Genomic DNA, 16381 nt, shown 5'->3' with positions numbered 1-16381 from the left:
AGAGTAGGATCTGCTTCTTATGATTACCCCCACTTTTTGCTGATGTAACACTGTTTTTCGACTTTAGTCTGGCTGGCTGATATTCAGGACCCCAGCCTATCTGCTTCCTCTCTAAATTGATTCCTAGTATCCTAGGTACACCACAGATTGGATTCTGGGGTGCCCTTATAAGTCCCTAGTACATGGCATACTATGTACCCAGGGCATAGGTACCCCAGAGGAATACCAGGGGCTGAAGCATGAATTATAACACTCCTGGGAAGCCCTCCAAATGACACCACAGGACTTCTACTGCAGCCTGGGTAAGGTGGTGCATGTACCCCTTACAGAGATATAGGTTCACTATATCTCACCTATCACTGCACATTGAAACCTATCAGTCACCCCTATGGCAGGCCTTATCAATCCTGAAGGCAGGGAGCTTGGTTTTGTGTGAGAGGGTGCCCATGCATGAGTAGAGCCCCTCTGCAGCCTTCGAAATCTCTTCTCCGGGGTTCTCTGTGATGCAGCCTGACCATATACTCTTAAGTGATTTATAACCAAACGGTAAATGCTAACTTTGGACTGGCTGCACGGAAACATGTCGTGTTTGGTGTCAAACACCTTGGTATCATACCCCCACACCAGTAAATGGTGTGGGAGTATGATCCCACCCTTCTAGAGGGAGAAACATGACAGCACCGGTATACCCGGTACCAGCTTAAAAGAGCCTTGGCATCATAAACTGGATGCTGCAGCCACAGACATGAGTCTGGCCTCCTACTGCTGACCGAAACTCCAGCAGGGGAGGTCTGGACAATAGGTTTCCAGTCACAGGGAGGTGTTACCACCTCCCAGACAGACCTTAGTTGACTAGGGCTGGGTGGGAGCACTCCAGGAGTGCTTTGAAGTCCTGCACTGGGAGCACATTTGGTGTCCCTGTGCATGATCCAGCTCAAACCGGTTGCAGGGGCTACCAGCCTCTGCTCTGGCATGAAACAGGACAAAGGAAATGGGTGTAGCCACCACTCTTTCCAAACCCTCCCATAGGTGGGTCCCCTGAGCTAGTCCAACCCCTTCCTTGGGTATAAAGAAGGAACCTCTGTAACCAGAACTTTAGATATCCCAAGACGAAACTCTGAAAGTGAATCATGAAACTTCGACAATCTGTTCAATGCCAGATGACTGAAGAATCTCCCTTGGAGTAAAGGAGTTACTCTCCTGCTGGCAGGCACCAAAGACGCATCTGTCCGGTCTGCATCTCTGAAGCTCTCGCTGGACGCCGAAGACTTTGCAACACCAGAGGTGGAATTCCAGACTTCCCAGAGGCAGAACCGAGCACCCAGCAAAGCTGAGACCCGTAGCCCTCGTGGGTACCGTGGAACCAGATCCCCTGGACACTTTGCACATTTGCAAGTGCATCAGCTTCCTGACAGCTCTCAAGGCTGTGCATTGGGATAATTGTGGGCCAGACCTGAGCAACTTTTGCACCAAATATTGTGGGCCTACACTCCACGAGTGTTCCGTGAGCCGGCTCTTTGCATTCCTGCTTGAGGTCCCTTTGCGATCCCTGGTCCGTCAACTGGTGAGTCCCTGTGAAGGTAACTCTGACTTTCCTTGGGCTTCCCTTGTTGCTCCAGACATGTCCTCACTCCTCCTAGCTGGGGGAGTCCCTCGGACCTTTCTGGTCTGCACCGAACCATCTTCCTCCTTTCTGCATTGGTTGGTGTTGCCAAGGCTTGTTGTTTCCAATCTGGGCACCGATGCTGCAGCACTCGACATCCTTTGTGGGACAGCTCAAATCCAGCTCCTGGTTGTCCTCAACAAACGCTGGTCTTCGTGGCTGAAGAGTCAAGCTTCACCTCCTTCACCTGAAAACACCCGACATCGGTGGGCATTTGTCTATCGTGCTGCTGGTCACTATTAAGTGACCCAGACTCTGTCCCCTCTGCTTTCAGGTTCTTCACATCTCCGATCAAGGATTGGATCTCCTCGACACTTCGCATCTTCCCGGCAGCAGCACTTCTTTGCCAGCGGCCATTGAAAACGATGACGCAACCCGACACCATTTGACACCTATGCACCCGGCTTCCCTGGGTGAGGTAAGTCGAGTACTCCGGTGCTCCCATGGGTGTTGACCCTAGAACTGTCTAAGTCCAAGAGGGTTTGGTCCTAGTCCATTCCTAAGTGTCCTTTAACTCTAAAAATCTAACCGTGTCTTACCCCATAGAAGCTAACAGGAGCTTGCAGCTGTGTTCTCACACTGCACACGGCCCCCGTGGGTCCCCTGTGTCACTACCTTGGGTGGTTCCTTGGGGTCTCACTGATTCTACAGGCTCTAGGCTTTGTGTCTAGTTAAGTCATGGTTCTTATACCACTTTTTTAGTATAAGGTTTGGTCCGCCCCTAGGGCCTAACGTGTATTGGGCCACTTTACGGTAATATTTTGAAGTGTAACTTATGTGCTTTTGTCTCTAGCCGCATAAAGAGACTAGAGGGGTATGTTTAGTAATAAATACATATATTTTATATATATACCTGGTGTGGTCTCCTTTCATTTAGCCACTCAAGAGATTACAGACTGGTAAAACAAGCTGCTTTACATTCCTTGAAGACTTAGCCTGAAGGCTGCTCTCCATAGCTACCACTACGATAGCTTTCAATAAAGGTTGTCTTTAACCTATCATCAATAAGGGGTTGTTTGGACTGGTGCAAGGTGCCCTCTATAACTAGTGGACAGCATATACCAGGCCAACTTCTGACATTGGTGTGCAGCTTGTGGAATTCCAGCTTGCTGTTGTTTTACCAGATAATCTCAATTGAGTGACTAACTGAAAACCACTAAAGGTACCTAAGGTACATATAATACAAGCTTAAAATACAGTAAGTTCTACTGAACTTAGAGTTGTGTGTCAAGGGCTTGGCACACCCTTTCTACAACTCAAGAGAGTTTAGTAGGCCACACTAGAGTAAGTAGTGCATACACCACACCTCACTAGTAATGTCTTCAAGGCCAGGAACCAGTGGGCCCCTGCCAGAAGCCAATGGGCTTCTAGCTTCCAAGTATGACAAACTCCCATTATTGGAATTGAGAGCATTGTTTAGTACTAGGAAGTTGAAGACAGGCAAGAGTGCAACCACCCAACGCCTCATACAGGTACTCCTTCTAGATGATCTCAGAGAGACCTCAGGGTCTGATGGGGTAGGTAGAGTGGGTGGGCTAGCTGATGAGGAAGGGCCTAGGGGTTCAGCCACCCCTGACCTGACCTTTGGAGCTGGCCAGGAGAATGACAATGATCCTACCCTGGAAAATGCAACTCCTCCTGAAGATGAGGAAGATGGCCATGATGGCCCTCTCTTTACTCCACCAGGAAGAGTTGGGAGTATGCCTAGAAGGCCCAGATCTCCTTCTCAGGAGTCTAACCATTCTGACACCTCCATAGGGACCTCTGTCTCCTCTCATAGGAGGGCAACCTCTCAGGAGAGGAGGGAGAGACTGTTCCAGTATAAAGAAGCTCAGCTTAGGGTTAGGAGAGAGCAGATAGCCCTAGAAAGGGAGTCCCTAGAGCTCTATAGAGCTAGACAAAAGTTTGGACTAGTGTCCCATGATGGCAGCACTATCCCTATTATTAGAGAGAGGTCTCATGATCATAGAAACCTAAACAAGATTGTCCCTCCCTACCAGAGGGGGGATGACATCCACAAATGGATTACTGCACTGGAAAGGGCAGGTAAAGTACTGAGGGTCCCCCAGGAGCAGTGGGCAGCAATCTTGTGGCTCTGCTTTGCAGACAAAGGCAGAGATAAGCTCCTCACTGTAAGAGAAGAGGATGCTGATGATTACCAAAGCTTGAAGAGTGCACTGATTGATGGGTTTGGCCTAACCACTGAACAATATAGGTTAACGTTCAGGGACACCCAAAAGGCACAGAATCAAGATTAGTTGGACTTTGTAGATTGTGCTACTAAGGCTCTGGAGGGCTGGTTGCTTGGCAGCAAGGTGTGTGATTTCAAAGGATTGTACAACTTAATTATGAGTGAGCAGATCCTTAATAATTGTCAAAATCAGCTGTTGCATCAGTACCTGGTGGACTCTGATCTGACCTCTCCCCAAGAATTGGGAAAGAAGACAGACAAATGGTCAGAACCAGGGTGAAGCAGAAGGTTCAGAACCAAGATGGTGACCCAAAAAAGCAAGATTCTAAGAACTCTGACAAAGGTGGGGAGAAGGGTAAAGACCAGAAGTCTTCATAAGGTACCCAAAAACCTTCTTCGAGGGGGAATCCCAATCTCGCAAAGGAAAAGGCCAAATGAAACCATGGTGCAAGATATGTAAACAGAAAACTCCCTGGACTAGTGATTGCACCAAGTCCAAAGACTCAACTCCAGCCACCATTGCCCCTAAGGCAACTGTTACCCCTAGTGCAGCTACAATTGGTGGTGGTAATACTCAGAATAAGGGTGCAGTAGGGTTAACCCTTGGTTCTGAGAAAGACTCTAGCCTATTCAGAGTTCCAACTCAGGCTGTGCTGATCTGTGATGGGGGCATGGACATGTCCCCCTTTGTGAGTCCCAGTAACTTGGGAAAATACAGACAGCAGCCTTTGATTAATGGAAAAGAGGCTTTGGCATTCAGAGACACAGGAGCAAGTGTCACAATGGTGACAAAAGATCTTGTGGATCCTGGGCAGATTATACTTGGTGAAATGTACCAAGTGACCAATGCTAGCAATGTCAGGACAGACCATTCCTTGGCAGTTTGGTAATTTCTCCTGGGGAGGGGTAACTAGCCTCAAAAAGGTTGTGGTAAATGCAGACCTCCCTGTTGAATGCTTGCTTGGCAATGATCTAGAGACTTCAGCATGGGCTGAAGTGGAGCTCAGGACACATGCAGAAATGCTAGGGATCCCTGCACATGTATTTGCTGTGACCTGGTCACAGGCCAAAATGTCTAAAACTGAACTGGCCCTGGATTCAGGAAGGATGGGACGGGTGCCTCCCAAGAGGAGGAGCAGTAGGGTCAAGGCAGTGCCTTTTCCCTGACTCAGAATACAAATCAGCTTCCTGAGGGAGATGATCTCGGACCTGAAGAAGGAACTGTCCCAGAGGAGCTTGAACCTGACCAGGTTGAGTTCTTGGGGACAGGGGGCCCTTCCAGGGTAGATTTGAACCAGGAGCAGCACAACTGCCCCTCTCTTCAACTTCTCAGAAAGCAAGCTGCTGATGAGGCTGTTGGGAATGCTAGTGGCACCCAAAAAATGTAGTGGAATGATGGACTCCTATATTTAGAGAGTAGAGACCCCAAGCCTGCTGCTTCCAGGAGGTTGGTTATACTTTCGAAGTTTAGTGGCTTCCTATTGACACAAGCCCATGATATTCCCCTAGTAGAACACCTTGGCCAAAACAAGACTTGGGGCAGAATTGTTCCTCACTTTCATTGGCCCCACATGTCTGTAGACACTAAGGAGTTTTGTTGCTCCTTTGTAACCTGTCAAGCCAGTGGGAAGGCAGGTGAAACCACAAAGGCCCCCCTGATGCCACTAACTGTGGTGGGGGTTCCCTTTGAGAGGGTTGGGATTGACATTGTTGGTCCCATGGATCCTCAGACAGCATCTGGGCCCAGATATATCCTGGTGGTGGTGGACCATGCTACTAGGTACCCAGAAGCCATTCACTTAGGACCACTACAGCACCTGTGGTGGCAAGGGCCCTCTTGGGTATATTCTCAAGAGAGGGTTTTCCTAAGGAGGTAGTATCTGACAGGGTTGCAAACTTCATGTCCAGTTACTTGACTGTAATGTGGAAAGAGTATGGAGTGCATTACAAATTCACCACACCCTATCACCCACAATGCAATGGTTTAGTGAAAGATTCAACAAAACCTTGAAGGGCATGATCAAAGAATGCCCAGAGAAGCTTAGGCACAGATGGGACATCCTTTTGCCGTGCCTTTTGTTTGCCTACAGGGAGATGCCTCAAAAGGGGGTTGCTTATAGCCGTTTTGAACTTTTGGTTGGCCTTCCTTTTAGGGGTCCTTTGTGTCTGGTGAAGGAGGGATGGGAACTACCTCTCAAACCCCCTAAACAGGACATAGTGGACTATGTAATTGGTCCACGCTCCAGGATGGCTGAGTATATGAAAAAGGCAACTACAAACCTTGAGGCTAGCCAGGAATTGCAAAAGGCCTGGCATGACCAAAAGGCTGTGCTGCCTGTTTACCAGCCAGGGCAGAATGTGTAGGTGTTGGAGCCTATGGCCCCAGCAGCCCTCCAAGATAAATAGAGTGGCCCCCATACAGTTGTTGAACAGAAAGAGGAGGTTACCTACTTGGCAGACCTTGGAACCCCCAGGAGTCCCCATAGGGTACTTCATGTCAACAGACTAAAACCATATGTTGACAGGGCAGACATAGGCTTGCTCATGGCTACTGATGAGGGACAGGAGGAAGAGCGAGACCCACTTCCTGACCTGCTCTCTCAGAACCCTGATGATGGATCAGTAGATGGTGTACCTGTGGCAGGCAGCCTCACTGTCCAGCAGAAAACTTACTGCAGAAAACTTCTCAGCCAGTTCAGACATATCTTTTCTCTAACTCCAAGTCAGATTATCTGGTGCATCATGCACCAGGTAATCTGGACAGAAGTCCAAAAGATGTTGGATTTGGGAGTCATTGAACCCTCAGATAGCCCTTGGGCTAGTCCAGTAGTCCTCGTGCCTAAACCTCACACCAAAGATGGAAAGAGAGAGATTAGGTTTTGTGTGGATTACAGGGGTCTCAATGCAGTCACTAGGACTGATGCCCATCCCATCCCAAGGGCAGTTGAGCTGATAGATACTTTGGCCTCAGCCAAGTTTCTAAGCACATTTGACTTGACAGCAGGCTGCTGGCAGATCAGACTAGCTGATGATGCAAAGCCAAAGGCAGCATTTTCTACCCCTAGTGGGCAATATCAATTTGTGGTAATGCCCTTTGGTTTGAAGAATGCACCTGCCACTTTCCAAAGGTTGGTGAATCAAGTCCTTACAGGCCTAGAAGACTATAGTGCAGCATATCTAGATGATAATGCTGTCTTTAGCTCCACCTGGAAGAATCCCCAGGTCCACCTAATGAATGTTTTGGAGGCCCTGCACAAGGCAGGCCTAACTATCAAGGCTACTAAGTGCCAGATAGGGCAGAGTCAGGTTGTGTACCTGGGCCACCTTGTAGGTGGAGGCCAGGTTCAACCATCAATCAATCAATCAATCAAGAAATTTATAGAGCGCGCAACTCACCCGTGAGGGTCTCAAGGTGCTGGGGGGAGGGGGGCGGTGCTGCTACTGCTCTAACAGCCAGATCTTGAGGTGTCTCCTGAAGGTGATGTGGTCCTGAGTCAGACGTAGGTGGGCGGGGAGGGAGTTCCATGTCTTGGCGGCCAGGTAGGAGAACGATCTTCCTCCGGTGGTGGTTCTGCGGATCTGTGGGATGGCGGCGAGGGCGAGGGTGGCGGAGCGGAGCTGGTGGGTTGGAGTGTAGAACGTGAGGCGTCTGTTGAGGTATTCGGGTCCGGCGTTGTGGAGTGCTTTATGTGCATGGGTGAGGAGCCTGAACGTGATTTGTTGACGGGGAGCCAGTGCAGGTCTCTCAGTTGGGCGGTTACGTGGCTGTGTCGGGAGATGTCCAGGATGAGGCGTGCGGAAGCGTTCTGTATGCGCTGGAAACTGTTATGAAGTTTTGCTGTGGTTCCTGCGTATAGGGCATTTCCGTAGTCCAACCGGCTGGTGGCGAGGGCCTGGGTGACCGTCCTTCTCGTTTCGGTGGGGATCCACCTGAAGATCTTTCAAAGCATGCGCAGGGTGTTGAAGCATGAGGACGAGATGGCGTTGACTTGTTTGGACATGGTGAGCGAGGAGTCCAAGATGAATCCTAGGTTGCGTGCGTGGTCCATGGGTGTTGGTGGGGAGCCCAGCGCAGTGGGCCACCAGGAGTGTCATTCCAGGCAGATTGTGATGTTCCCAGGATGAGGACCTCCGTTTTGTCTGAGTTTAGCTCCGCAGAGCAAAATCCAGACCATAATGGACTCGGTTGCTCCCACTACCCAGACGCAGGTGATATTTCCTTAGGCCGGACTGGGTATTACAGAATATTTGTAAGAGGTTATGGATCCATTGTGACCCCATTGAATGACCTTACTTCCAAGAAAATGCCCAAAAAGGTTCAGTGGATAGTTAGCTGTCAAAAGGCATTTGATGACCTGAAGCAGGCCATGTGCACTGCTCCCATTCTGCAAAGTCCTGATTACTCCAAGAGGTTCATTGTGCAAACAGATTCATCTGAGTTGGGGGTAAGGGCTGTACTGTCACAGTTGAATGATGAAGGTCAGGATCAGCCAGTAGCTTTCATAAGCGGAAGGCTTGCCCCAGAGAGAAACGTTGGTCAGCCATTGAGAGGGAGGCCTTTGATGTGGTTTGGACTCTGAAGAAGTTGAGGCCATGCTTGTTTGGTACCCACTTCATTGTTCAGACAGACCATAAGCCGCTCTTATGGCTAAAACAGATGAAGGGTGAAAACCCCAAACTTTTAAGGTGGTCCGTTTCCCTACAGGGGATGGACTATACAGTGGAACATAGACCTGGGAGTAACCATGCCAATGCAGATGGACTATCCAGATATTTCCACTTAGAACATGAAGACTCAACTGGTCAAGGTTAGTTTAATGTCCCTGCATTTGGGGGGGGGGGGTTGTGTAGGAGTGTAGGACCTTTAGTCTGGCTGGGGCCCTGCTATTCAGGACCCCAGCCTAGCTGCTTCCTCTCTAAATTGATTCCTAGTACCCTAGGTACACCACAGATTGGATTCTGGGGTGCTCTTATAAGTCCCTAATATATGGTATACTATGTACCCAGGGCATAGGTACCCCAGAGGCCTACCAGGGGCTGAAGTACGTATTAGGCCACCCATGGGAAGCCCTCCAAAATGACACCACAGGTCTGCTACTGCAGCCTGGGTAAGGTGGTGCATGTACCCCTTACAGAGATATAGGTTCACTGGTTCACTATATCTCACCTATCACTGCACATAGAAACCTATCAGTCACCCCAATGGAAGATCTTATCAATCCTAAAGGCAGGGTGCATGGTTTTGTGTGAGAGGGTGCCCATGCATGAGCAGAGCCCCTCTTCAGCATTCAGAATCTCTTCTCCGGGGTTGTTTGTGATCGAGCCTGACCATATCCTCTTAAGTGCATTATAACCAAACAGTAAATGCTATCTTTGGACTGGCTGCACGGAAACATGTCGTGTTTGGTGTCAAACACCTTGGAATCATACCCCCACACCAGTAACTGGTGTGGGAATATGATCCCACCCTTCTAGAGGGAGAGACATGACAGCACCGATATACCTGGGACCAGCCTTAAAGAGCCTTGGCATCACAAAATGGATGCTGCAGCCACAGACACGAGTCTGGCCTCCTGCTGCTGACCGAAACTCCAGCAGGGTAGGCCTGGACAATAGGTTTCCTGTCACAGGGAGGTGTTACCACCTCCCAGACAGGCCTTTGTGGATTAGGGCTGGGTGGGAGCACTCCAGGAGTGCTTTGAAGTCCTGCACTGGCGGAACATTTGGTGTCCCTGTGCATAGTCCAGCTCAAACCAGTTGCAGGGGCTACCAGCCCCATCTCTGGCGTGAAACGGGACAAAGGAAATGGGTGTAGCCACCCCTCTTTCCAAACCCTCCCATAGGTGGGTCCCGTGAGTTAGTCCAACCCCTTCCTTGGGTATAAAGAAGGAACCTCTGGAACCAGAACTTTAGATATCCCTGGACGAAACTCTGAAACTGAATCCTGGAACTTCAATGATCTGTTCAACGCCAGATGACTGAAGAATCTCCCTTGGAGTAAAGGAGTTACTCCCCTGCTTGGCAGGCACCAAAGACGCATCTGTCCTGTCTGCATATCCGAAGCTCCTGCCGGATGCCGAAGACTTTGCAGCACCAGAGGCAGATTTCCAGACTTCCCAGAGGCCGAACCAAGTCTCCAGCAAAGCTCAGACCCATAGCCCTCGTGGGTACCGTGGAACCGGAACCCCTGGACACCGTTCACATTTGAAAGTGCATCAGCTTCCCGACAACTCTCGAGGCTGTGCATTGGGTTACTTTTTTTTGGTTTTTTTTTTAGCATAGTTTTATATAGCGCGAACTTGACCCGAATCCAATTAGGTATCAGCCCAGACCCTGAGCACCTTTTGCACTGAAGATTTTGGGCCTACACTCCACGAGTGTTCTGTGAGCCCGCTCTTAGCATTCCTGCTTGAGGTCCCTTCGCGATCCCTGGTCCATCGACTGTGAAGTTAACTTTGACTTTTCTTGGGCTTCCCTAGTTGCTCCAGATGTGCTCTCACTCCTCCTAGCTGGAGGAGTCCCTCGGACCTTGCTGGTCCGCACTGAAGCATCTTTCTGTTTTCTGCATGGGTTGCTGTTGCCAAGGCTTGTTGTGTCCAATCTAGGCACCGATGCTGCAGCACTCGACATCCTTTGTGGGACAGCTTGAATCCAGCTCCTGGTTGCAACGCCTCATAGTCCTCGTGGCTGAAAAGTCAAGCTTCACCTCCTTCACCTGAAAACACCCAACATCGGTGGGCATTTGTCTATCATGCCGCTGGTCACTGGCAAGTGACTCAGACTCTGTCCCCACTGCTTTCAGGTTGTTCACATCTCCGATCCAGGCTTGTATCTCCTCGGATACTTCGCATCTTCCCGGCAGCAGCACTTCTTCGCCAGCGGCCATTGAAAACAATGACACGACCTGACACCATTTCACACCTATGCACCCGGCTTCCCTGGGTGAGGTAAGTCGAGTACTCCGGTGCTCCCGTGGGTGATGACCCTAGAACTGTCTAAGTCCAAGAGGGTTTGGTCCTAGTCCATTCCTAAGTGTCCTTTAACTCTAAAAATCTAACCGCGACTTACCCCATAGAAGCTAACGGGAGCTTGCGTCTGAGTTCTCACACTGCACACGGCCCCCGTGGGTCCCCTGTGTCACTACCTTGGGTGGTTCCTTGGGGTCCCGGCGATTCTACAGGCTCTAAGCCTTGTGTCTAGTCAAGTCGTGGTTCTTATACCACTTTCCTAATATATGGGTGGGTCCGCCCCTAGCGCCTAACGTGTAATGTGCTACTTTACTGTAATATTTTGAAGTGTAACTTATGTGCTTTTGCCTCTAGCCTCATAAAGAGACTAGAGGGGTGTATTTAGTAATAAATACATATATTTTATATATATACCTGGTGTGGTCTCCTTTCATTTAGCCACTCAAGAGATTATAGACTGGTAAAACAAGCTGCTTTACATTCCTTCAAGACTTAGCCTGAAGGCTGCTCTCCATAGCTACCACTAGGATAGCTTTCAATAAAGGTTGTCTTTAACCTATCATCAATTAGGGGTTGTTTGGACTGGTGCAAGGTGCCCACTATAGCTAGTGATCCACATATGCCAGGCCAACTTCTAAGAAATACAGATATTAGAAAATACAATATGTTGAATACAAAATAAATAACCCCAGTGCAACCCTACAACTCACACTCACTAACGTGCATACAGACCAGTGCGTACCCATACATACACAAACATCCTAAAAACTAAGGTTCCAACACATTTTGCATAATGATATATATACAAATAGCCATAAACCCCCTTTGATTTATGTAGCACCTGGTGTCTTCAGAGCAGGTCCTCCCTAATACATTCTACCCGGTCATAGTCACATGCAACCATGGGAGTCACTACCCAGTGGCTTTTGTTCCCTTTGAATAGAGCTGAATCTTAGCTTCTATAAAAGAAGCGCACACTGGAAGGAAGTGGAGCTCATGGTCACACCAGAAATATTAGGCTTGCTTGAGTGGGTCTGTATGATCACAAAGTCCTTGGCTGCCCAAGAGAGGAGTCAAGGAAGCCTGAAACAATGGCCCAGGAAGCTGCCAAAGAGAGTAATGGAAAGGGGACCTGGAAACCTACCCCGGAAGTTCCTATGGTCCAAGCTGACAGGATGTCTGTAGAAGCCACCCCTGAGCCTACCTGGGGGGACACTGCTACCCTGGGAGACATGCTTGAGCTTGCTGGATGCCACATTATGGATGGGCCCACCAGGGAGGTATTCTGGAAAGTGCAGGAGTGCCCAACTCTAGAGGGCTTGAGGTAGCAAGCTGAGGCTCAGGCAGCAGGTGATACCTCTGGAGATCATGTAATCTATTGGGAGAGTGAATTTCTTTTTATGAATCTGAGGCAGGCCATGTGGTGAAGGTCCCTCAGTGTTAAAGGTGCTCTCTATTGGAGTTTCCTCATGATATAGCCCTGGCAGGACATCTAGGGCAGGGCAAGCCCTTTGCCAGGATTTTCCTCCACTTCTATTGGCCCTGGATGAAGAAAGCCTCAGATGCGTTCTGTAGGTCTTGCCCCACCTGTCAGGCCAGCGGGAAAGCTCGGACAAGGCTAAGGGCTTCATTACGAGTCTGGTGATCCACAGACATCCAGCCTTGCGGCGGCATAGCAGTGGCGGTCTTCTGACCACTCTATTATGACCAGGGTGGTCAGGCCGCCCTGGAAGCACTGCAACCGTCTGAGTTCAGAGATCCCTGGCAGTGGTGTGGCGCTCTTGAGCCCACAATATGCTTTGTGCGGCCATTGTGGCCCACCAAGTATATTATGAGTTTCATCACTGCCACACTTTTCATGGTGGTGTAACAGTCTCGAAAAGTGTGGCAGTGGGAAAACCCCTTTTGCCGCTGTGCCATGGGGTGCAAACAGTGGTACACATGTTGTGCCCCCCTATGTACATGCACCCCAGTACGTGCATGGCATGGACTGCAGCAGTCTATGCTTTGCAGGTACTGATCTGGACGTTATTTCATAGGCACCGCTGTGGGAACATCAAAAAACAGCCAGACAGGAGAAAACTCCTAATCTGGCAGATGGTTCAACCATGGGTTTGTTGGTGCGAGAGCAGTGCGGGCGCAGTGTGGTCCCACTCCGCCAAGCTCATAATAAGGTCCTAAAGCTCTCCTCAAACCCTTATCTGTTGTTGGCACTCCCTTTGAAAGGTTTGGAACCAACATTGTTGGTCCCTTGGACCCTAAGACAGCTTTAGGCAAAAGGTTCATCCTGGTATTGATGGATCAAAGCACATTGTACCCAGAGGCCATCCCACTGAGATTGGTGACTGCACCAGTGGTGGTTAGGGCCCTCATGGGGATTTTCACTCATGTAGGGTTACCTAAGGAAATAGTGTCTGACAGAGACAATATCTTCATGTCAGCGTAAATGAAGTCCGTGTGGGCTACCCTACAAATTCTCCATATACTATTACCCTCAAACAAATGGGCTTGTTCAGAGATTCAACAAGACCTTGAAGGCATGATAATGGGCCTACTGGAGCCCATGAGGTAGAAGTGGCATGTCCTCTTGCCAGGCATGCGGTTCATCTAAAGAGAGGTGCCACAGGAGGGGATTGTGTTTAGCCCATTTGAGCTCCTCTATTGGCACCCTGTTAGGGGACTGCTCACTCTTGTGAGGGAGGGGTGGGAACAAGCTCCCAGGAATCCCCCTCAGGATGTAGTCAGCTACATGGTGGCTTTCCATAACTAATACAGAGCTTCTGGAAGAGGCTAAAGACAATCTCGTGGCCAATCAAGAAGTGATAAAACTCTGGTATGACCAGAAGACCACTCTTGTGGAGTTTCAGCCCTACCAAAACATGTGGGTCATGGAACCTATGGAGGCAAAAGCTCATCAAGACCATTGGACAGGCCCATATGAGGTGAAGGAGTGGAAGGGGGATGCCGCCAACCAGGTTGATCCCAAGACCACTTGTAACCCTTTAAGAGTGCTCCACATAAACTGCCTCAAACCCCACTTTGTGTGGTCTGAATTCACAATGCTCTTAGAGAAAGATGACAGACTGGAAGAGGAGAGTGATCCTCTCCTTGACCTCCTCTCTATCAAGGAGTAGGATTGGTCAGTAGAGGGTGTTAACCTCTCCCGTACTGTGACCAAGAACAGCAGAGTGATGGTTGCCAGTTGCTGAGAAAGTTTTCATCTCTGTTCTCCCTCACCCCTGTGCTTCCATACTCGTGTACCCACCAAAAAGATACTGAAGACAGTATGCCTATGAAGAATAACATTTACAGGTCCTCAGACAAGGTAAGGGATTGCATCAAGGAGGATGTCTCCATGGTGCTGGCATGAGGGGTAATTGAGCCCTCTATCAGTGCCAGTTCTAGCCCGTGGTGCTGGCACTCAAGACTGACCACTGGGAGCAACTCCAGAACTTCGGTTCTGTGTCAACTACAGGGGACTTATTTTATTCATCAAGACTGATGCTCATCCATCCAACAAGCTGAAGAGCTCATAGGCAGAGAAGATGCTGCTAAATTCCTTAGTACCTCTAACCTCACATCAGGCTAGTGGCAGATTGCTCTGACTGAGGTGGCAAGAGAGAGGCCTGTATTCCCTCCCAGAGAACCACCTCCCAGAGGGCCACTTCCAGTTTAGGGTGATGCCATTTGGCTTAAAGAATGCCCCTACTACCTTTCAGAGGTTGCTGAACAGGGTCCTGGCTAGGAAGGAGGCATTATTTGTAACATATCTAGATTACATAGCTGTCTTTAACTCCAGTTGGGAGGATCACCTATACCACCTCCAGGAGGTGCTTCTGGCCTTGCAGGACACGGGAAGAAACTGTGGTGTATCTGGGCCACATGGTAGGTGGGGGTAAGGTGCAGCTCCTCGAGGCCAACATTGAAACTACCCTGGTCTGGCAGCACCTAAAAACACGGACTGAGGTGAGTGCCTTCCTGGGTCTCACGATTATTACAGGTTTGTTAAGGGGTATGGCACCATTGTTGTCCCCGTAACTGAGATGACTTCTAGGAAGCAGCCCAAACTGGTGATCTAGACAGAGGCCTGTCAGAATCCCTTTGACACTATGAAGGAGTCAATGTGAACAGTACGTGTACTCAAGGCACCTGACTGCTTCAAGGTGTTCATTGTACAGGCGGATGTTTTAGAGAATGGCATAGAGGCTGTCTTAGCACAGTTAAAGAAAAATGGTCTAGACCAACCTGTAGCCTTCCTTTATTAGCAGGAGGTTACTTCCCTGGCAACAGAGGTGGAGTGCTATTTAGAAGGCCTTTGTTGTGGTCTTTGCGTGGAAGAAGCTGAGGGTTCAGACAGACTGTAGCCGCCTCAGTTGGCAAATGAGGGAGGAAATCCCAAGCTATTGAGGTGGTCCATCTCGCTACAGGGAACACACTTTACAGTGGAACACAACACCCATCCTGGTCAGACCACATTAATGCTGATAGTGTCTCCAGGCTCTACCAGCATATTGATGAGAACTCCCAGTAGTTTGGGAAGTTCTCCGGACTTTCAGCTGGGGGGAACATGTGTTAGATCTGTCAGCCTTAGGGTGGTCTTCCCCCAAATTGTTATGCCTTTGTTCTCCATTCTTGCTGATCTCTTTTTGTTGGCCGTAGGAATCTGTGCACTTTACCACTGCTAACCAGTGCTAAATTAAGTGTGCGCTCCCCTCTAATCATGGTGAAATTGGCTTGCACTCAAATGGCACATTTAATTTACCTGTGAATCCCCAGTAAAGTGGTACCACATGTACCCAGGCCTGTAAATTAAATGTCTGCACTGATTGTGCCACTCACATAAGAGGACTTGTAAACATATCTCAGGCTGTCATTGCAGCCTCTGTGTGCGGTTTTAAATTGCCGTTATAACCTGGCAAAATAAACCTTTTGCCTGACCTAAACCTTGCTTAATAATACATATAAGTCAACTCTAGGGTAGGCTCTAAGCAGCCTTGTATATGTCTTGTTAGCAGTGCCTAATTTGTAAAACAATAAGTGCTAGGGATTTTGTCAGGAGACCACTGCAGCTTCCACCACTCATTGCCCACCAGTGCTGCTGATACATCTACTAACCATCACACTCCTACGAGTGTGATAATTCAGACTTTTAATATACAATGAAAAGAAATAATACCTGATGTAGGTATTAGTTGTTTTAATATATATGGAATTATTAAACAACTGTTCAGGTGCTCATCACAGAATCAGACAAACAGCGCCACTATGTGGGAGGCAGTCATAAATGCTGGTGTTGACAATTAACGCCAGCGCCGTGATGTCCCTTGGGATGAATGTCGCGCTTTATAAATAAAATAAAATAAATAAATAAATGCTGGTGTTGACAATTAAGTGCCGTTGTAGAGCACCTGAAAGCACCTGCTCAAATTAACAACTGCCTGGTAGTGAAAAACTCTTCAATTTGTTTTTCACTACAGTGAGGCCTGCCTCTCCCATAGGATAATATTGGGTTAACATTTTACATTTGATAAGTGATACCATTCAACTGGTAGCAGGTAG

Source organism: Triturus cristatus, chromosome 5_2 (genome assembly GCF_964204655.1).
Source record: "Triturus cristatus chromosome 5_2, aTriCri1.1, whole genome shotgun sequence".
NCBI classification, from domain to species: Eukaryota; Metazoa; Chordata; class Amphibia; order Caudata; family Salamandridae; genus Triturus; species Triturus cristatus.
This window is presented reverse-complemented; position numbering follows the sequence as displayed.